This window comes from Sorex fumeus, unplaced genomic scaffold (assembly GCF_029834395.1).
Source record: "Sorex fumeus unplaced genomic scaffold, SorFum_2.1 ptg000024l, whole genome shotgun sequence".
In the NCBI taxonomy this organism is placed as follows: Eukaryota; Metazoa; Chordata; class Mammalia; order Eulipotyphla; family Soricidae; genus Sorex; species Sorex fumeus.
Window position 1 is genome coordinate 17,129,809 of NW_026606081.1, and position 22,661 is coordinate 17,152,469.

The following is a 22,661-nucleotide window of genomic DNA, read 5'->3' on the forward strand; positions in this document are numbered from 1 at the left end:
GATTACTCCTCCATCTACCTCCTCTACAGCCTACTCAGGAGCGCATCCTCCAACCATCAGATTGCTCAGTAAATTTCCTAAGGCGCACCTCCTCATCCCTCTGAGACCTCTATAGCCTCCTCAGGATCGCCTCCTCGACCAAAGGAATCCTCATTGAATCTCCTAAAGAGGGCCTTCAGCAAACATCGGACTCGTAAGTGAATCTCCTAAGGAGCGCCTCATCTTCCAACTGACATCTCTATAGCCTCCTCAGGGGCGCCTCCTCCAAAGATCCAGGTCTTCACTGAACCCCCTCAGGAGTGCCTGCATCAAACACCCAACTCCTCATTGAATCTCTTAAAGGGGGCCTCCTCTTCATCTGACTCCTCCATAGCCTCCTCAGCAGTGCCTCCTCCAACCATCTAGCTCCTCACCGAAATCCTCACGTGCGCCTCCCACAAACATCTGACTCCTCATTGAATGTACTAAGGAGCGATTACTCCTCCATCTGTCTCCAGAGCGCCTCCTCGAGCCATCCCATTGCTCAGTAAATACTATAAAGAGCACATCCTCATCAATCTGAGTCCTCTATATCCTTCTAAGGAGCGCCTCCTCCGACCGTCCGAATCCTCAGCGAATCACCTAAGGAGCGCATGCAGCAAACATCCGACTCGTAAGTGAATCTCCTAAGGAGCGCCTCATCATCCAACTGACATCTCTATAGCCTCCTCAGGGGCGCCTCCTCAAAAGACCCAGGAATTCACTGAACCCCCTCAGGAGTGCCACCATCAAACATCCGAATCTTCATTCAATCTCCTAAGGGGCGCCTCATCTTCATCTGACTCCTCTATAGCCTCCTCAGGGGTGCCTCCTCCATCCATCCAGCTCCTCCGCAAACCTGCACAGGACCACCTCCGCGAAACATTCGTCTTCTCAGTCAATCTACTAAGGAGCGATTCCTCCTCCATCTACCTCCTCTATAGCCTACTCAGGAGCGCATCCTCCAACCATCAGATTGCTCAGTAAATTTCCTAAGGCGCACCTCCTCATCCCTCTGAGACCTCTATAGCCTCCTCAGGATCGCCTCCTCTGACCATCCGAATCCTCATTGAATCTCCAAAGGGGCGCCTCATCTTCATCTGACTCCTCTATAGCCTCCTCAGGGGTGCCTCCTCCATCCATCCAGCTCCTCTGCGAACCTGCACAGGAGCACCTCCACGAAACATTCGTCTTCTCAGTCAATCTACAAAGGAGCGATTACTCCTCCATCTACCTCCTCTACAGCCTACTCAGGAGCGCATCCTCCAACCATCAGATTGCTCAGTAAATTTCCTAAGGCGCACCTCCTCATCCCTCTGAGACCTCTATGGCCTCCTCAGGATCGCCTCCTCGACCAAAGGAATCCTCATTGAATCTCCTAAAGAGGGCCTTCAGCAAACATCGGACTCGTAAGTGAATCTCCTATGGAGCGCCTCATCTTCCAACTGACATCTCTATAGCCTCCTCAGGGGCGCCTCCTCCAAAGATCCAGGTCTTCACTGAACCCCCTCAGGAGTGCCTGCATCAAACACCTATCTCCTCATTGAATCTCTTAAGGGGGGCCTCCTCTTCATCTGACTCCTCCATAGCCTCCTCAGCAGTGCCTCCTCCAACCATCTAGCTCCTCACCGAAATCCTCACGTGCGCCTACCACAAATATCTGACTCCTCATTGAATGTACTAAGGAGCGATTACTCCTCCATCTGTCTCCAGAGCGCCTCCTCGAGCCATCCCATTGCTCAGTAAATACCATAAAGAGCACATCCTCATCAATCTGAGTCCTCTATATCCTTCTAAGGAGCGCCTCCTCCGACCGTCCGAATCCTCAGCGAATCACCTAAGGAGCGCATGCAGCAAACATCTGACTCGTAAGTGAATCTCCTAAGGAGCGCCTCATCATCCAACTGACATCTCTATAGCCTCCTCAGGGGCGCCTCCTCAAAAGATCCAGGAATTCACTGAACCCCCTCAGGAGTGCCACCATCAAACATCGGAATCTTCATTCAATCTCCTAAGGGGCGCCTCATCTTCATCTGACTCCTCTATAGCCTCCTCAGGGGTGCCTCCTCCATCCATCCAGCTCCTCCGCAAACCTGCACAGGACCACCTCCGCAAATCATTCATCTTCTCAGTCAATCTACTAAGGAGCGATTCCTCCTCCATCTACCTCCTCTATTGCCTACTCAGGAGCGCATCCTCCAACCATCATATTGCTCAGTAAATTTCCTAAGGCGCACCTCCTCATCCCTCTGAGACCTCTATAGCCTCCTCAGGATCGCCTCCTCTGACCATCCGAATCCTCATTGAATCTCCAAAGGGGCGCCTCATCTTCATCTGACTCCTCCATAGCCTCCTCAGGGGTGCCTCCTCCATCCATCCAGATCCTCTGCGAACCTGCACAGGAGCACCTCCACGAAACATTCGTCTTCTCAGTCAATCTACAAAGGAGCGATTACTCCTCCATCTACCTCCTCTACAGCCTACTCAGGAGCGCATCCTCCAACCATCAGATTGCTCAGTAAATTTCCTAAGGCGCACCTCCTCATCCCTCTGAGACCTCTATAGCCTCCTCAAGATCGCCTCCTCGACCAAAGGAATCCTCATTGAATCTCCTAAAGAGGGCCTTCAGCAAACATCGGACTCGTAAGTGAATCTCCTAAGGAGCGCCTCATCTTCCAACTGACATCTCTATAGCCTCCTCAGCGGCGCCTCCTCCAAAGATCCAGGTCTTCACTGAACCCCCTCAGGAGTGCCTGCATCAAACACCTAACTCCTCATTGAATCTCTTAAGGGGGGCCTCCTCTTCATCTGACTCCTCCATAGCCTCCTCAGCAGTGCCTCCTCCAACCATCTAGCTCCTCACCGAAATCCTCACGTGCGCCTCCCACAAACATCTGACTCCTCATTGAATGTACTAAGGAGCGATTACTCCTCCATCTGTCTCCAGAGCGCCTCCTCGAGCCATCCCATTGCTCAGTAAATACTATAAAGAGCACATCCTCATCAATCTGAGTCCTCTATATCCTTCTAAGGAGCGCCTCCTCCGACCTTCCGAATCCTCAGCGAATCACCTAAGGAGCGCATGCAGCAAACATCTGAGTCGTAAACGAATCTCCTAAGGAGCGCCTCATCATCCAACTGACATCTCTATAGCCTCCTCAGGGGCGCCTCCTCAAAAGATCCAGGAATTCACTGAACCCCCTCAGGAGTGCCACCATCAAACATCCGAATCTTCATTCAATCTCCTAAGGGGCGCCTCATCTTCATCTGACTCCTCTATAGCCTCCTCAGGGGTGCCTCCTCCATCCATCCAGCTCCTCCGCAAACCTGCACAGGACCACCTCCGCGAAACATTCGTCTTCTCAGTCAATCTACTAAGGAGCGATTCCTCCTCCATCTACCTCCTCTATAGCCTACTCAGGAGCGCATCCTCCAACCATCAGATTGCTCAGTAAATTTCCTAAGGCGCACCTCCTCATCCCTCTGAGACCTCTATAGCCTCCTCAGGATCGCCTCCTCTGACCATCCGAATCCTCATTGAATCTCCAAAGGGGCGCCTCATCTTCATCTGACTCCTCTATAGCCTCCTCAGGGGTGCCTCCTCCATCCATCCAGCTCCTCTGCGAACCTGCACAGGAGCACCTCCACGTAACATTCGTCTTCTCAGTCAATCTACAAAGGAGCGATTACTCCTCCATCTACCTCCTCTACAGCCTACTCAGGAGCGCATCCTCCAACCATCAGATTGCTCAGTAAATTTCCTAAGGCGCACCTCCTCATCCCTCTGAGACCTCTATAGCCTCCTCAGGATCGCCTCCTCGACCAAAGGAATCCTCATTGAATCTCCTAAAGAGGGCCTTCAGCAAACATCGGACTCGTAAGTGAATCTCCTAAGGAGCGCCTCATCTTCCAACTGACATCTCTATAGCCTCCTCAGGGGCGCCTCCTCCAAAGATCCAGGTCTTCACTGAACCCCCTCAGGAGTACCTGCATCAAACACCCAACTCCTCATTGAATCTCTTAAGGGGGGCCTCCTCTTCATCTGACTCCTCCATAGCCTCCTCAGCAGTGCCTCCTCCAACCATCTAGCTCCTCACCGAAATCCTCACGTGCGCCTCCCACAAACATCTGACTCCTCATTGAATGTACTAAGGAGCGATTACTCCTCCATCTGTCTCCAGAGCGCCTCCTCGAGCCATCCCATTGCTCAGTAAATACTATAAAGAGCACATCCTCATCAATCTGAGTCCTCTATATCCTTCTAAGGAGCGCCTCCTCCGACCGTCCGAATCCTCAGCGAATCACCTAAGGAGCGCATGCAGCAAACATCTGACTCGTAAGTGAATCTCCTAAGGAGCGCCTCATCATCCAACTGACATCTCTATAGCCTCCTCAGGGGCGCCTCCTCAAAAGACCCAGGAATTCACTGAACCCCCTCAGGAGTGCCACCATCAAACATCCGAATCTTCATTCAATCTCCTAAGGGGCGCCTCATCTTCATCTGACTCCTCTATAGCCTCCTCAGGGGTGCCTCCTCCATCCATCCAGCTCCTCCGCAAACCTGCACAGGACCACCTCCGCGAAACATTCGTCTTCTCAGTCAATCTACTAAGGAGCGATTCCTCCTCCATCTACCTCCTCTATAGCCTACTCAGGAGCGCATCCTCCAACCATCAGATTGCTCAGTAAATTTCCTAAGGCGCACCTCCTCATCCCTCTGAGACCTCTATAGCCTCCTCAGGATCGCCTCCTCTGACCATCCGAATCCTCATTGAATCTCCAAAGGGGCGCCTCATCTTCATCTGACTCCTCTATAGCCTCCTCAGGGGTGCCTCCTCCATCCATCCAGCTCCTCTGCGAACCTGCACAGGAGCACCTCCACGAAACATTCGTCTTCTCAGTCAATCTACAAAGGAGCGATTACTCCTCCATCTACCTCCTCTACAGCCTACTCAGGAGCGCATCCTCCAACCATCAGATTGCTCAGTAAATTTCCTAAGGCGCACCTCCTCATCCCTCTGAGACCTCTATAGCCTCCTCAGGATCGCCTCCTCGACCAAAGGAATCCTCATTGAATCTCCTAAAGAGGGCCTTCAGCAAACATCGGACTCATAAGTGAATCTCCTAAGGAGCGCCTCATCTTCCAACTGACATCTCTATAGCCTCCTCAGGGGCGCCTCCTCCAAAGATCCAGGTCTTCACTGAACCCCCTCAGGAGTGCCTGCGTCAAACACCTAACTCCTCATTGAATCTCTTAAGGGGGGCCTCCTCTTCATCTGACTCCTCCATAGCCTCCTCAGCAGTGCCTCCTCCAACCATCTAGCTCCTCACTGAAATCCTCACGTGCGCCTCCCACAAACATCTGACTCCTCAGTGAATGTACTAAGGAGCGATTACTCCTCCATCTGTCTCCAGAGCGCCTCCTCGAGCCATCCCATTGCTCAGTAAGTACCATAAAGAGCACATCCTCATCAATCTGAGTCCTCTATATCCTTCTAAGGAGCGCCTCCTCCGACCGTCCGAATCCTCAGCGAATCACCTAAGGAGCGCATGCAGCAAACATCTGACTCGTAAGTGAATCTCCTAAGGAGCGCCTCATCATCCAACTGACATCTCTATAGCCTCCTCAGGGGCGCCTCCTCAAAAGACCCAGGAATTCACTGAACCCCCTCAGGAGTGCCACCATCAAACATCCGAATCTTCATTCAATCTCCTAAGGGGCGCCTCATCTTCATCTGACTCCTCTATAGCCTCCTCAGGGGTGCCTCCTCCATCCATCCAGCTCCTCCGCAAACCTGCACAGGACCACCTCCGCGAAACATTCGTCTTCTCAGTCAATCTACTAAGGAGCGATTCCTCCTCCATCTACCTCCTCTAAAGCCTACTCAGGAGCGCATCCTCCAACCATCAGATTGCTCAGTAAATTTCCTAAGGCGCACCTCCTCATCCCTCTGAGACCTCTATAGCCTCCTCAGGATCGCCTCCTCTGACCATCCGAATCCTCATTGAATCTCCAAAGGGGCGCCTCATCTTCATCTGACTCCTCTATAGCCTCCTCAGGGGTGCCTCCTCCATCCATCCAGCTCCTCTGCGAACCTGCACAGGAGCACCTCCACGAAACATTCGTCTTCTCAGTCAATCTACAAAGGAGCGATTACTCCTCCATCTACCTCCTCTACAGCCTACTCAGGAGCGCATCCTCCAACCATCAGATTGCTCAGTAAATTTCCTAAGGCGCACCTCCTCATCCCTCTGAGACCTCTATAGCCTCCTCAGGATCGCCTCCTCGACCAAAGGAATCCTCATTGAATCTCCTAAAGAGGGCCTTCAGCAAACATCGGACTCGTAAGTGAATCTCCTAAGGAGCGCCTCATCTTCCAACTGACATCTCTATAGCCTCCTCAGCGGCGCCTCCTCCAAAGATCCAGGTCTTCACTGAACCCCCTCAGGAGTGCCTGCATCAAACACCTAACTCCTCATTGAATCTCTTAAGGGGGGCCTCCTCTTCATCTGACTCCTCCATAGCCTCCTCAGCAGTGCCTCCTCCAACCATCTAGCTCCTCACCGAAATCCTCACGTGCGCCTCCCACAAACATCTGACTCCTCAGTGAATGTACTAAGGAGCGATTACTCCTCCATCTGTCTCCAGAGCGCCTCCTCGAGCCATCCCATTGCTCAGTAAGTACCATAAAGAGCACATCCTCATCAATCTGAGTCCTCTATATCCTTCTAAGGAGCGCCTCCTCCGACCGTCCGAATCCTCAGCGAATCACCTAAGGAGCGCATGCAGCAAACATCTGACTCGTAAGTGAATCTCCTAAGGAGCGCCTCATCATCCAACTGACATCTCTATAGCCTCCTCAGGGGCGCCTCCTCAAAAGATCCAGGAATTCACTGAACCCCCTCAGGAATGCCACCATCAAACATCCGAATCTTCATTCAATCTCCTAAGGGGCGCCTCATCTTCATCTGACTCCTCTATAGCCTCCTTAGGGGTGCCTCCTCCATCCATCCAGCTCCTCCGCAAACCTGCACAGGACCACCTCCGCGAAACATTCGTCTTCTCAGTCAATCTACTAAGGAGCGATTCCTCCTCCATCTACCTCCTCTATAGCCTACTCAGGAGCGCATCCTCCAACCATCAGATTGCTCAGTAAATTTCCTAAGGCGCACCTCCTCATCCCTCTGAGACCTCTATAGCCTCCTCAGGATCGCCTCCTCTGACCATCCGAATCCTCATTGAATCTCCAAAGGGGCGCCTCATCTTCATCTGACTCCTCTATAGCCTCCTCAGGGGTGCCTCCTCCATCCATCCAGCTCCTCTGCGAACCTGCACAGGAGCACCTCCACGAAACATTCGTCTTCTCAGTCAATCTACAAAGGAGCGATTACTCCTCCATCTACCTCCTCTACAGCCTACTCAGGAGCGCATCCTCCAACCATCAGACTGCTCAGTAAATTTCCTAAGGCGCACCTCCTCATCCCTCTGAGACCTCTATAGCCTCCTCAGGATCGCCTCCTCGACCAAAGGAATCCTCATTGAATCTCCTAAAGAGGGCCTTCAGCAAACATCGGACTCGTAAGTGAATCTCCTAAGGAGCGCCTCATCTTCCAACTGACATCTCTATAGCCTCCTCAGGGGCGCCTCCTCCGAAGATCCAGGTCTTCACTGAACCCCCTCAGGAGTGCCTGCATCAAACACCTAAGTCCTCATTGAATCTCTTAAGGGGGGCCTCCTCTTCATCTGACTCCTCCATAGCCTCCTCAGCAGTGCCTCCTCCAACCATTTAGCTCCTCACCGAAATCCTCACGTGCGCCTCCCACAAACATCTGACTCCTCAGTGAATGTACTAAGGAGCGATTACTCCTCCATCTGTCTCCAGAGCGCCTCCTCGAGCCATCCCATTGCTCAGTAAGTACCATAAAGAGCACATCCTCATCAATCTGAGTCCTCTATATCCTTCTAAGGAGCGCCTACTCCGACCGTCCGAATCCTCAGCAAATCACCTAAGGAGCGCATTCAGCAAACACCTGACTTGTAAGTGAATCTCCTAAGGAGCGCCTCATCATCCAACTGACATCTCTATAGCCTCCTCAGCGGCACCTCCTCAAAAGATCCAGGAATTCACTGAACCCCCTCAGGAATGCCACCATCAAACATCCGAATCTTCATTCAATCTCCTAAGGGGCGCCTCATCTTCATCTGACTCCTCTATAGCCTCCTCAGGGGTGCCTCCTCCATCCATCCAGCTCCTCCGCAAACCTGCACAGGACCACCTCCGCGAAACATTCGTCTTCTCAGTCAATCTACTAAGGAGCGATTCCTCCTCCATCTACCTCCTCTATAGCCTACTCAGGAGCGCATCCTCCAACCATCAGATTGCTCAGTAAATTTCCTAAGGCGCACCTCCTCATCCCTCTGAGACCTCTATAGCCTCCTCAGGATCGCCTCCTCTGACCATCCGAATCCTCATTGAATCTCCAAAGAGGCGCCTCATCTTCATCTGACTCCTCTATAGCCTCCTCAGGGGTGCCTCCTCCATCCATCCAGCTCCTCTGCGAACCTGCACAGGAGCACCTCCACGAAACATTCGTCTTCTCAGTCAATCTACAAAGGAGCGATTACTCCTCCATCTACCTCCTCTACAGCCTACTCAGGAGCGCATCCTCCAACCATCAGACTGCTCAGTAAATTTCCTAAGGCGCACCTCCTCATCCCTCTGAGACCTCTATAGCCTCCTCAGGATCGCCTCCTCGACCAAAGGAATCCTCATTGAATCTCCTAAAGAGGGCCTTCAGCAAACATCGGACTTGTAAGTGAATCTCCTAAGGAGCGCCTCATCTTCCAACTGACATCTCTATAGCCTCCTCAGGGGCGCCTCCTCCGAAGATCCAGGTCTTCACTGAACCCCCTCAGGAGTGCCTGCATCAAACACCCAACTCCTCATTGAATCTCTTAAGGGGGGCCTCCTCTTCATCTGACTCCTCCATAGCCTCCTCAGCAGTGCCTCCTCCAACCATCTAGCTCCTCACCGAAATCCTCACGTGCGCCTCCCACAAACATCTGACTCCTCAGTGAATGTACTAAGGAGTGATTACTCCTCCATCTGTCTCCAGAGTGCCTCCTCGAGCCATCCCATTGCTCAGTAAGTACCATAAAGAGCACATCCTCATCAATCTGAGTCCTCTATATCCTTCTAAGGAGCGCCTCCTCCGACCGTCCGAATCCTCAGCGAATCACCTAAGGAGCGCATGCAGCAAACATCTGACTCGTAAGTGAATCTCCTAAGGAGCGCCTCATCATCCAACTGACATCTCTATAGCCTCCTCAGGGGCGCCTCCTCAAAAGACCCAGGAATTCACTGAACCCCCTCAGGAATGCCACCATCAAACATCCGAATCTTCATTCAATCTCCTAAGGGGCGCCTCATCTTCATCTGACTCCTCTATAGCCTCCTCAGGGGTGCCTCCTCCATCCATCCAGCTCCTCCGCAAACCTGCACAGGACCACCTCCGCGAAACATTCGTCTTCTCAGTCAATCTACTAAGGAGCGATTCCTCCTCCATCTACCTCCTCTATAGCCTACTCAGGAGCGCCTCCTCCAACCATCAGATTGCTCAGTAAATTTCCTAAGGCGCACCTCCTCATCCCTCTGAGACCTCTATAGCCTCCTCAGGATCGCCTCCTCTGACCATCCGAATCCTCATTGAATCTCCAAAGGGGCGCCTCATCTTCATCTGACTCCTCTATAGCCTCCTCAGGGGTGCCTCCTCCATCCATCCAGCTCCTCTGCGAACCTGCACAGGAGCACCTCCACGAAACATTCGTCTTCTCAGTCAATCTACAAAGGAGCGATTACTCCTCCATCTACCTCCTCTACAGCCTACTCAGGAGCGCATCCTCCAACCATCAGATTGCTCAGTAAATTTCCTAAGGCGCACCTCCTCATCCCTCTGAGACCTCTATAGCCTCCTCAGGATCGCCTCCTCGACCAAAGGAATCCTCATTGAATCTCCTAAAGAGGGCCTTCAGCAAACATCGGACTCGTAAGTGAATCTCCTAAGGAGCGCCTCATCTTCCAACTGACATCTCCATAGCCTCCTCAGGGGCGCCTCCTCCAAAGATCCAGGTCTTCACTGAACCCCCTCAGGAGTGCCTGCATCAAACACCTAACCCCTCATTGAATCTCCTAAGGGGGGCCTCCTCTTCATCTGAGTCCTCCATAGCCTTCTCAGCAGTGCCTCCTCCAACCATCTAGCTCCTCACTGAAATCCTCACGTGCGCCTCCCACAAACATCTGACTCCTCAGTGAATGTACTAAGGAACGATTACTCCTCCATCTGTCTCAAGAGCGCCTCCTCGAGCCATCCCATTGCTCAGTAAGTACCATAAAGAGCATATCCTCATCAATCTGAGTCCTCTATATCCTTCTAAGGAGCGCCTCCTCCGACCGTCCGAATCCTCAGCGAATCACCTAAGGAGCGCATGCAGCAAACATCTGACTCGTAAATGAATCACCTAAGGAGCGCCTCATCATCCAACTGACATCTCTATAGCCTCCTCAGGGGCGCCTCCTCAAAAGATCCAGGAATTCACTGAACCCCCTCAGGAGTGCCACCATCAAACATCCCAATCTTCATTCAATCTCCTAAGGGGCGCCTCATGTTCATCTGACTCCTCTATAGCCTCCTCAGGGGTGCCTCCTCCATCCATCCAGCTCATCCGCAAACCTGCACAGGACCACCTCCGCGAAACATTCGTGTTCTCAGTCAATCTACTAAGGAGCGATTCCTCCTCCATCTACCTCCTCTATAGCCTACTCAGGAGCGCCTCCTCCAACCATCAGATTGCTCAGTAAATTTCCTAAGGCGCACCTCCTCATCCCTCTGAGACTCCTATAGCCTCCTCAGGACCGCCTCCTCGACCAAAGGAATCCTCATTGAATCTCCTAAGGAGGGCCGTCAGCAAACATCGGACTCGTAAGTGAATCTCCTATGGAGCGCCTCATCATCCAACTGACAACTCTATAGCCTCCTCAGGGGCACCTCCTCCAAAGATCCAGGTCTTCACTGTACACCCTCAGGAGTGCCTTCATCAAACACCCAACTCCTCATTGAATCACCTAAGGGGGGCCTCCTCTTCATCTGACTCCTCCATAGCCTCCTCAGCAGTGCCTCCTCCTACCATCTAGCTCCTCAGCGAAATCCTCACGTAAGCCTCCCACAAACATCTGACTCCTCAGTGAATGTACTAAGGAGCGATTACTCCTCCCTCTGTTTCCAGAGCGCCTCGCGAGCCATCCGATTGCTCAGGAAATACCATAAACAGCACATCCTCATCAATCTGAGTCCTCTATATCATTCTAAGGAGCGCCTCCTACGACCGTCCGAATCCTCAGCGAATCACCTAAGGAGCGCATGCAGCAAACATCTGACTCGTAAGTGAATCTCCTAAGGAGCGCCTCATCATCCAACTGACATCTCTATAGCCTCCTCAGGGGCGCCTCCTCAAAAGATCCAGGACTTCACTGAACCCCCTCAGGAGTGCCACCATTAAACATCCGAATCATCTTCGGACTCATCTTCACCGGACTCCTCTATAGCCTCCTCAGGGGTACCTCCTCCATCCATCCAGCTCCTCTGCGAACCTGCACAGGAGCACGTCCACGAAACATTCGTCCTCTCAGTCAATCTACTAAGGAGCGATTCCTCCTCCATCTACCTCCTTTATAGCCTACTCAGGAGCGCATCCTCCAACCATCAGATTGCTCAGTAAATTTCCTAAGGCGCACCTCCTCATCCATCTGAGTCCTCTATAGCCTCCTCAGGATTGCCTCTTCTCAACTTTCGAATCCTCATTGAATCTCCTAAGGAGCGCCTCCAGCAAACATCGGACTCGTAAGTGAATCTCCTAAGGAGCGCCTCATCATCCAACTGACATCTCTATAGCTTCCTCAGGAGAGCCTCATCGTACCATCCATCTACTCAGTGAAGCTGCTCAGGAGCGCCTTCTCCATCAATTCGACTCCTCTTTTTTTTTTTTTTGGTGTGATTTTCAATTTATTATTTGTGAAATCTTAAATTCCAATAAATAAAAATATTTGATGAATTACTTCAAAATTCTCTTAGCCTTTTTTTTCGCGTTTATCTTCCAGAATATGTGGGCTCGAGTGATAGTATAGTGGGCGGTACATTTGCCTTACATGCAGCCAACCCAACTTCAATCCCCAGCATCCTATGGTTCCCCACCCATCACCAGTGGGGATTTCGAGCACAGAGCCAGAAGAAACCCTGTGCATTTATGGGTGTGGCCTAAAAACAAAAACAAAAAAAAAGACTATGTTTCAGAATAATTTGGAGATCGTAATGGTAAAGATCTTATGGCTATCCAAAACATACCGTATGTCTTTTATTTTCTAGTTGGTAATCACTTTTTAGTTATGTAACTTACTATGAATATGGACTCAAATCTAATAAGCACTTTTGAATGTCCTCTGATCAGATATCTTCCTACTTCTTTGACCTCATTCATCGATCTTTCCTTAACCATAGTTATCCTTTCTCTGAACTTTAAGACATTTATTTATTTATTGCCTTTTTTGGGTGACATCCAGTGATACTCAGGGGTTACTTCTGGCTCAGCACTCAGGAATCACTCCTGGCATTGCTTGGGGAACCAAAATGGGATGCCAGGGATCGAACCCAGGTCGACTGTATGCAAGGCAAATGCCCCACTCTCTGTTCTATCACTCCAGACCTTAAAAATATTTTGTTCATCATAAAATGTCCTTTTTATTAGTTCTCATTTTTGCCTGAAAAGTTTTTTTCCCTCTAACTTTATTCATTGTTGATTCATATCATTAGATATCAACTTGATTGACATTCTTTTCGTTCTGTTGGTGGAGGGTGGAGGTGGTATTGCTTTTCTCCCTCGGAGCTACCAGGGAATCTTGTGATGGTGCTCAGGAAACTATGCAGAACTGGGAAAAAAAGCCGACTGTTCAGTGAATCTCCTAAGAATAGCCTCCTAACCCAGCAAAGTCCTCGATAGCCTCCTCAGTAGCGCCTGATCCTACCATTCGACACCTCATTGAATCTCCTTAGGAGTGCCTCCACCAAACATCAGACCTAACAGTGAATCTCCTAAGGAGGGCCTACTCTTCATCTGACTCCTCAATTCCCTCCTCAGGACGGCCTCCAAAAACGATCCGAGTGCTCAGTGAATCTCCTAAGGAGCGCCTTCTCCTCATCAGATTCCTCTTTAGTCTCCTAAGGAGCAACGGCGCCGACCATCCGACTCCTCAATGAATCTCCTAAGGAGCGCCTCATCATCCAACTGACATCTCTATAGCCTCCTCAGGAGTGCCTCCTCCTACCATGCAGCTCCTCACCGAACCTCCACAGGAGCGCCTCCACCAAACATTCCTCTCCTCAGTGAATCTACTAAGGAGCGATTCCTCCTCCATCTACCTCCTCTATAGCCTACTCAGGAGCGCCTCCTCCAACCATCAGATTGCTCAGTAAATTTCCTAAGGCGCACCTCCTCATCCCTCTGAGACCTCTATAGACTCCTCAGGTTCGCCTCCTCTGACCATACGAATCCTCATTGAATCTCCTAAAGAGGACCTTCAGCAAACATCGGACTCGTAAGTGAATCTCTTAAGGAGCGCCTCATCATACAACTGACATCTCTATAGCCTCCTCAGGGGCGCCTCCTCCAAAGATCCAGGTCTTCACTGAACCCCCTCAGGAGTGCCTCCATCAAACACCCAACTCCTCATTGAATCTCCTAAGGAGGGCCTCCTCTTCATCTGACTCCTCCATAGCCTCCTCAACAGTGCCTCCTCCTACCATCCAGCTCCTCACCGAAGTCCTCACAAGCGCCTCCAACAAACATCTGACTCCTCAGTGAATGTACTAAGGAGCGATTCCTCCTCCATCTGCCTCCAGAGCGCCTCATCCATCCATCCGGATGCTCAGTAAATATCCTAACGAGCACATCCTCATCCATCTGAGTCCTCTATATCCTCCTCAGGAGCGCCTCCTCCTACCATCCGAATCCTCATTGAATCACCTAAGGAGCGCATCCAGCAAACATCCGACTGGTAAGTGAATCTCCTAAGGAGCGCCTCATCATCCAACTGACTTCTCTATAGCCTCCTCAGGGGCGTCTCCTCAAAAGATCCAGGTCTTCACTGAACCACCTGAGGAGTGCCGCCATCAAACATCCGAATCCTCATTGAATCTCCTAAGGGGCGCCTCATCTTCATCTGACTCCTCTATAGCCTCCTCAGGAGTGCCTCCTCCTACCATCCAGCTCCTCACCGAACCTCCACAGGAGCGCCTCCACCAAACATTCGTTTCCTCAGTCAGTCTACTAAGGAGCGATTCCTCCTCCATCTACCTCCTCTATAGCCTACTCAGGAGCGCTCCTTCAACCATCAGTTTGCTCAGTAAATTTCCTAAAGCGCACCTCCTCATCCATCTGAGCCCTCTATAGCCTCCTCAGGATCACCTCCTCGACCATCCGAATCCTCATTGTATCTCCTAAGGAGCGCCTCCAGCAAACATCGGACTCGTAAGTGAATCCCCTAAGGAGCGCCTCATCATCCAACTGACATCTCTATAGCCTCCGCAGGGGCACCTCCTCCAAAGATCCAGGTCTTCACTGAACCCCCTCAGGAGTGCCTGCATCAAACACCCAACTCCTCATTGAATCTCCTGAGGCCTCCTCTTTATCTGAGTCCTCTATAGCCTCGTCAGCAGTGCCTCCTCCTACCATCCAGCTCCTCACCGAACCTCCACAGGAGCCCCTCCACCAAACATTCGTTTCCTCAGTGAATCTACTAAGGACCGAATCCTCCTCCATCTTCCTCCTGTATAGCCTACTCAGGAGCGCCTCCTCCAACCATCAGATTGCTCAGTAAATTTCCTAAGGCGCACCTCCTCATCCATCTGAGACCTCTATAGCCTCCTCAGTATCGCCTCCTCCGACCATCCGAATCCTTATTAAATCTCCTAGGGAGCGCCTACAGCAAACATCCGACTCGTAAGTGAATCTCCCAAGGAGCGCCTCATCATCCAACTGACATCTCTATAGCCTCCTCAGGGGCGCCTCCTCCAAAGATCCAGGTCTTCACTGAACCCCCTCAGGAGTGCCGGCATCAAACATCCAATTCCTCATTGAACTAGTAAGGAGGGCCTCCTCATCATCTGACTCCTCCATAGCCTCCTCAGCAGTGCCTCCTCCTAACATCCAGCTCCTCGCCGAACCTCCATAGGAGCGCCTCCACCAAACATTCGTCTCCTCAGTGAATCTACTAAGGAGCGATTCCGCCTCCCTCTACCTCCTCTACAGCCTACTCAGGAGTGCCTCCTCCAACCATCAGATTGCTCAGGAAATTTCCTAAGGAGCAGCTTCTCATCCATCTGAGTCCTCTATAGCCTCCTCAGGATCGCCTCCTCCAACCATCCGAAATCTCATTGAATCCCCTATGGAGCGCCTCCAGCAAACATCCGACTCGTAAGTGAATCTCCTTAGGAGCGCCTCATCATCCAATGGACATCTCTATAGCCTCCTCAGAGGCGCCTCCTCCAAAGATCCAGGTCTTCACTGAACCCCCTCAGGAGTAACGCCATCAAACATCAGACTCCTCATTGAATCTCCTAAGGAGCGCCTCCTCTTCATCTGACTCCTCTATAGCCTCGTCACGAGTGCCTCCTCCTACCATCCAGCTCCTCACCGAACCTGCACAGGAGCGTCTCCACCAAACATTTCCTCTCCTCAGTGAATCTACTAAGGAGCGATTCCACCTCCACCTGCCTCCAGAGCGCCTCCTCCAACCATCAGATTGCTCAGAAAATCTCCTAAAGAGCACCTCCTCATCCATCTGAGTCCTCTATAGCCTCCTCAGGAGCGCCTCCTCTGACCATCCGACTCTTCACTGAATCTCATCAGGAGCGCCACCTCCAGCCATCCGACTGCTCAGTGAATCTCTTAAGGAGGCCCTCCTCATCCATCTTGCTCCTGTATAGCCTTCTCAGGAGCGCTTCCTCCGACCATCCGACCCTCACTGAATCTCCTAAGGATGTTTGTATGTGTGTAGAGATGAATGCTGTTGATAAAGCGATCCTTCACAACTAACGACAGATGTGTTTGAATGACATTTTCTTTTTTATCATCATCGCTACTCTACTACTTCACTGTTTTTTATATTTAGAACGGTGTTAAGAAAAAATACTTGTGCCCCGCAGTAGGTAATTTTCGCTGGCCACACCAGGGAGGAAAAGGGTGCTGTCCCTCTGCCTGCTCCCCCTTGGTGGCTCGGTGGCCGCCATCCTCCAGAGGCCATTGTACAGTCAGGTTTTGGCCCTCAGTGAAGAGACACGCGGGGCCTCACGGGATGGGGGTTGAGCTAGCCCTTTCCTTCCTGTCTCAACAAGACCGAGTCGCCACCCATGATTGGTCTTTCTGGCTCCTGATCAAGCTGCTTAACGGCGATGATCCCAGAGACTCAGGAACAAATCTCAGAACCCAGCCCAGCAGGTTTTGGTAGAAATCCCTCCAGATTTAAGTGTTAAAATTTCGGAATTTCAAAATCGCTCAGTCACTACTGCAGCCACTCTACGTCATATGTTATTCATAACTAGCAGTAGAAAATGAATTGTCTATTGTTCCCTTTTCAGCAGACCTGAGAGTTGGTGTAAAATCCCAAATAATAATGGTGGGTCTGGTGTCAAAATATTGAATCTAATCAAAGTGGGGAGAGAGTAATGTGGAAATCATCTGCCTCACAGGTAGGGGGAGGGGTTAGGATGGGGGTTTTGGTGGTGGAGAATGAGCACTGGTGAAGGTACGGGTGTTTCATTGTATGACTGAGACTTAAACCCGAAAGCTTTGTAACTGCTCTCATGGTGTTTCAATAAATAAAATTATAAAAAATTAAAAAAACAAGGTAAGGTGCAGTTCATGCCCAATTCAATCAGCTAATCTGTGGCTGAATAAATAGCAGTACTCCTACATAAAAAAGAAAAAAATACTTCTGAAGAAGATAAAAAAAGGTGGCAAGTTTATACTCAAACTTCAAGTCTAGATCTCTGCACTAAATACTACTTTGAAGATAAACAGCTAAGTTACATGTTACATAATAGAAACTGAAAAGTTACAGATGTAACAATATCAAACCTTTTAATTGCTTTTGATCAAATAAAAAATTATCAACATGTGTAGAACTGATAGCTTAACAAGCTTCAAAGAATGCAATTCTAAATAAATATAACCTCTTCGAGAAGTTGGTGGTCACATCTCGTAGTTTACCTCTGGTTCTATGCTCAGAACCCTGACAAGCTCAAGGAACCATACAGGTGCCAGGAATCAAACCTAGGTCGGCCATGTGCAAAGCAAACGCCCAACCCACTAAACTATCACTCCAGCCCCAATATGCATATTTCTAAGTACATTTATTATTTCTATACTCAATTCATTTTAAATGTAGATATTAGTTACATCAGGGTTGAGAACTGTACATGTTTTAAAATGTTAATCAATCCAAAAGTGTTAATTCAACCTATAAAAGGATCTTACTATAAAACATATAGGAAAAGACATTTTACATTTCCTAAAAAAAAATGTATAAACTTAGAATTTCATAAAATGAAGCATGATGCAATTTTATTGCATCAATTTTCCCCAAAAGAAAATAATCAGAAATTATTTTTAATTATTTTTAAAATTATTATTCTAAGTGAATGTTCTCATCTCAGCAGCCGTTGATTAAAGTGACCATTCAAGAGGCAGGTCATTCATTACTGGACAACTCAGCAAGCAATGGATTGTTTTCTTGATTTTTTTTTGGGTGGGGGGAATGATGGTTCTTTGCTAGTTTATTCATGATTCTCTTCCTGGATCCTCGTTGAGCCTCTTAACGACCATGGTTGGCTGGACACTTTGCCTAGCTCACAATCTATATTCATTCCTCTGATTACTGACTTTTCACTTTTTAATTATGCTACACAACTAGAAATAAACTCAAGAATGTGACTCATTATACACTGAATTAAACTGAAACAACTCCTCAAAAAACTCCCAATGACTAGTCATTGGTAGTGGTAGAATCTCTACCACTCTCTTATCTATAACCTCACCAGATGTTACAAATATCACAAAAGTCTATTAATTATTTTTCTGGAACTTTCACACTAAAGTTCTTTCTCTGAAAACAGGCTAAGCCCCTAGAAACAAAACCAGGGGCCAGACAGTACAGTGGTCACTGTGCTTGCCTTGCACATGGTAACCCAGGTTGGATCCACAGCATCTCAAAGGGGCCCCCGTGCCCCACCAAGGGTAGTCACTGAGCACAGAGCCAGGAGCAAGACTTGAGCACTTTTGGGTGTACCCACAACAAATGAAAGCAAACAGAAAATTTGTGGGTGTTCCCTACTCAAAATCCACATTCATTCACACTCAAAATAAAACACCCTGACAATCTTTTCTTTTCTCTTTTTTTTTTTTTTTTTTGCTTTTTGGGTCACACGAGGCGATGCACAGGGGTTACTCCTGGCTCTGCACTCAGAAATTACTCCTGGAAGTGCTCAGGGGACCATATGGGATGCTAGGAATCGAACCTGGGTCAGCTGCGTGCAAGGGAAACACCCTACTCACTGTGCTAGCGCTCCAGCTCCCTGGTAATCCTTTTCATTTTTTTTCCCTTTTGGGTCACACCCAGAGATTCTCAGAGGTCACTTCTGGCTCTACACTCAGGAGTTACTCCTGACAGTGCTTGGGGGACCATATGGGATGCCAGGGATCGAACCCGGGTCAGCCACGTGCAAGGCAAATGCCCTACCCGCTGTGCTATTGCTTCAGCTCCGAGTGGCAATCCTTTTCTGATGTGGTACTCACACCCGTACTGGCCCTTTGCTCATTCCTTGCAAGATGCCAAGAACACTCCTGCTTAAAACTTTCTCTGTTTCGAAGGAACCACCAAATAAAGGGTGCTAGGAGGGCCCGCTTGGGATAGGAGATGTGGACTGAAAGTAGACTATAGATCGAATGAGAGCCACTTAATATCTCTACTGCAAACCACAACACCCAAAAGGGGAGAGAGAGAGCAAAAGGGAATGCCCTGCCACAGAGGCAGTGGGGGTGGTGGGAGGGATGCTGGGGCCATTGATGGTGGAAAATGGGCACTGGTGGAGGGATGGGTGCCCGATCAATGTATGACTGAAAAACAAGGACAAAAGTTTGTAAGTCTGTAACTGTACCTTATGTTGATTCACCAATTAAAAAAAAAAAAAACTTTGTTTGTTGGGACCAGAGTGATACTGCAGCAGGTAGGGCGGCTGGTTGTCTTTCACGTGGCTGACCTAGGTTCTATCCTGGGCATCCTGTATGGTCCCCCAAGCACTTCCAAGAGTAATTCCTGAGTGCAGAGCCAGGAGCATTGCTGGGTATTGCTTCCCCCCCCCCCCAAAAAAAAATAGGAAAAAAACAACCTCCCCTATTTGGAAAAAAAAAAAAAACGCTCTCCCTATCCCTCTCCCATGCTCTTCCCCAAGGGGTTTGGGCCACTTGCTCTTCCATTGCCCTGGGCCTGCGACCACCAGGTTTGCAAGCACCGCTGTGACTCCCTTCCCTCCCTTTCCCTTCCCGCCCCCACCTGACACTTGCTCTCCAGTAGTCAACAGGACTCACTGTTCTAGTCCAAGGAGGGACAGAGTATAGGAATGAGAGCCCAGAAACCACTCAGTGATCTCAGGAATCACAGCACCAGAGAGGGCTTCCAGTGAATAACTCCAGTATATGAGCCAACTAAGTATAATTTAAAATAAAAACAAGCTCACCACCAGAAAAGAATTAACTAAGATCCCTCCAAACTTATAAAGGAAAGCAGAGATATTGCTTCGTGTAGATTCCACATACTGAGGAAAAATATTTGTATACCAAGAATTGCAGAAGTTATGTAGGAGGGCCAAAACTTAGCAGCCAACTAATGGGATTCAAATGACTCAGAGTTAGCAGCAATACATTTTTGTCTTGTTTTCTTCATATGTAACATGTTGGACAGTAACAGATTCTATCATAGTATTGTGAAAACCAAATAATGTATTCCATATTAAGCCCTTAAATATTTATCATTTACTCTAAAATTGCATGGGAGTAATCGAACTTTTACGTTTTATTATTTGTCTGTTCAGGGGCTACAGCCCACTCAGGGCTTATTCCTGGCAGGCTCGGGGGAACAAACAGGGCACCAAAGATTAAGGCTGGGTTGCCCGCGTATGGGTGAGCCCTTACCCACTGCACCCTCCCCCACATACAGGTCGGTGTGCAACCCTCGCCATCACAACAGCAGTGTCAAAGAAAGGAAATAAATGAAACCGCTTCTGCAGAGGCAGTTAATGGGTTGAGATGCTTGCCTGGTTTTGTCTTACACCTGCTGGATCCTTGCGTTTGGTCCCCCAGCATCACCAGGAGTGACCACAATAACTGAGTAAACTTTGAGCAGCAACACCCCAAAGCTCAAGTTTCGCGTTGCTTCGATGCTTATTCTGTGATGTGAGGATGCATGTAATGAAGTCCTTAAAGGTCAAAACGTGATGGTTAAAACTAGCTGCCCGATAAGGGGAGACGTGAAACAGTGAAAGGTAGATAGAGCTGACAGCGCCCTCAACTCTCCCGGAAGGAGGGAGCATCTGGGATCCGCTGGTCATGCAGTCCCGCCTGACCCGGGCCTTACTGGACCACAACACGAGAGATGTGTGCTAGCCACATAGGCTGGAAATCAAACTGAACCTCAGAACACAGAACCTGACTTCTGCCCTCCATACAGTGTAGTGCAAATCCTCACAGCCCAAGGTCTAATCCGACCGCGGGCCGCTTTGACTCCAGGAGATCAGATACATAACCTAGGGCTGCGCGCCGACTCAGTTGCTGGGCCTGAGACCTCAAACCCCAAGATCTGCTATACAGTTGCCGTGGGAAAGGCCGCAGGCTACTGTATCCACTTTCCATTCAATCCCAATGAAAAAGCTACAAAGTAAACAGGCTTACAACCCGGGACTGGGAGGTAAAAAACCCACAAACCTTAACTAAACTCTCCCCGGCCACAGGAAGCCCAGCCCTGCGTCTTTGTCTGGGACAGTGAGTGAGCACAGGGGGATGCAAAGGCCCGAACGACCCCCAAGTCTCACCACACTCTCAGGTCCAGCTTCCTTCAGGTGTGGTGGGACCTCCCGGCCGCGCCCGCAGGGTCAGACCCCAGACCCAGACCCCGGACCCAGACCCAGACCCCAAACTCCAAATCCAGACCCCAAACTCCAAATCCAGACCCCAGACCCCTGACCCCAGACCCCGGACCCAGACCCCAGACTCAGACCCAGACCCAGAGCCCAGAGCCCAGAGCCCAGATTCCGCACCCCAGAATCCTCTCCCCTGCATCCCGCGCGGCCGCGCCCACCTGCCCCGCACCTGCGCTTTCTCGGGGTGGGGGTGGGGGCTCTTTTGATGCACCTGCTCCGGCTGGACGCGGGTGCCGGGACCACCGTCCGGGCGACGTCCGTGTGAGACCCCCTAGCCCACCCCGCGTGCGGCTTGCAGGCCGGGGGTACGGGCGCACTCCGGGGGCATCCGGGGGTCGGGGGTCCTGACGCGCCCCGGGGGATTCGGGGATCGGGGGTCCCAACGCGCCCCAGGGGGATCCGGGGTCCCGGCGCCCCGGGGGGGATCGGGGGTCGGGAGCCCCGGAGCCCCGGGGGGATCCGGGAATCGGGAGTCCCGACGCGCCCCGGGGGGATCCGGGGGTCGGGAGTCCCGGAGCCCCGGGGGGATCCGGGGATCGGGAGTCCCGACGCGCCCCGGGGGGATCCGGGGGGATCCGGGGGTCGGGAGTCCCAGAGCCCCGGTGGGATGCAGGGATCGGGAGTCCCGACGCGCCCCGGGGGGATCCGGAGTGGCGGGTGCCGGCGCACGCGCTGCCCCGGGCACCGACTCTACCGGACGCTCCTTACCGGTTGGCCGCGGCTCGCGCCACGCGTGGGCACGCGCCACGCGTGGGCAGCACCAAGGGGGCGGAGGGGCCGTGACAGCCCCGGACCGGAAGCGCCCTACGTCACTTCCGGCCGCCGCAGCCAAAGCTTTTCCGCGCCGCCGCCGGGCCGGGCCTGGTTCCGAGATCCCGAATCCCCGCGGGCGGACGGACGGACGGACGGCGGCGCGGAGGGGAGCAGCGGTGAGTGGCGGCGGGCACGCCCGGCGCGCGGCCCCCGGGACGGACGGACTGACAGACAGACGGACGCAGGTTCCGGGGCCGCGTTTCCCCGCGGGGCGGGGCGGGGCGGCGCGGGGTCGGGGTCAGGGGTCGCGGTCGGGGCGGGGTCTGGGGGTGCCGGCCGGACGGGGGCGGGGCAGGATGGGGGAGGGCACCTGGGGGGCGGGGGCTGGGGACCCCAGTCGGGGTCGGGTCGGGGTGGGCGTGAGGAGGTCGGGGTGGGGGCGCCGTCGGGCTGGATGCCGGCGTGTTCGGGGTCAGCGTGGGGAGCGGGGGTGGGGGCGGGGCCGCCGTCGGGGGCGGAGTCGGGTGGGGGGGCCATCCGGGGTCCGGAGCAGGGTCTCGGGCCTGGGACTGGGCGTTGGGAGCTGGGCG

At 51.5% G+C, this 22,661-nt stretch overlaps 2 protein-coding genes across 7 annotated transcripts in view; one reads left to right on the forward strand and one right to left on the reverse strand.

Moving 5' to 3' along the window:
- The window catches only part of LOC130023332 (glutathione S-transferase C-terminal domain-containing protein-like), a 190,355-nt gene extending 168,253 nt beyond the window's left edge, over window positions 1-22,102 (reverse strand). For all 6 annotated transcript variants that reach the window (XM_056113815.1, XM_056113818.1, XM_056113817.1 and 3 more), the window contains exon 1: window positions 22,027-22,102. The gene's annotated coding sequence lies outside the window, so the exon portion shown is untranslated. The remainder of the gene's footprint in view (window positions 1-22,026) is intronic.
- A 93-nt stretch (window positions 22,103-22,195) lies between these two features.
- INTS12 (integrator complex subunit 12) overlaps window positions 22,196-22,661 on the forward strand; it is a 96,960-nt gene continuing 96,494 nt past the window's right edge. Inside the window, exon 1 of the mRNA XM_056113811.1 lies at window positions 22,196-22,247. The gene's annotated coding sequence lies outside the window, so the exon portion shown is untranslated. The remainder of the gene's footprint in view (window positions 22,248-22,661) is intronic.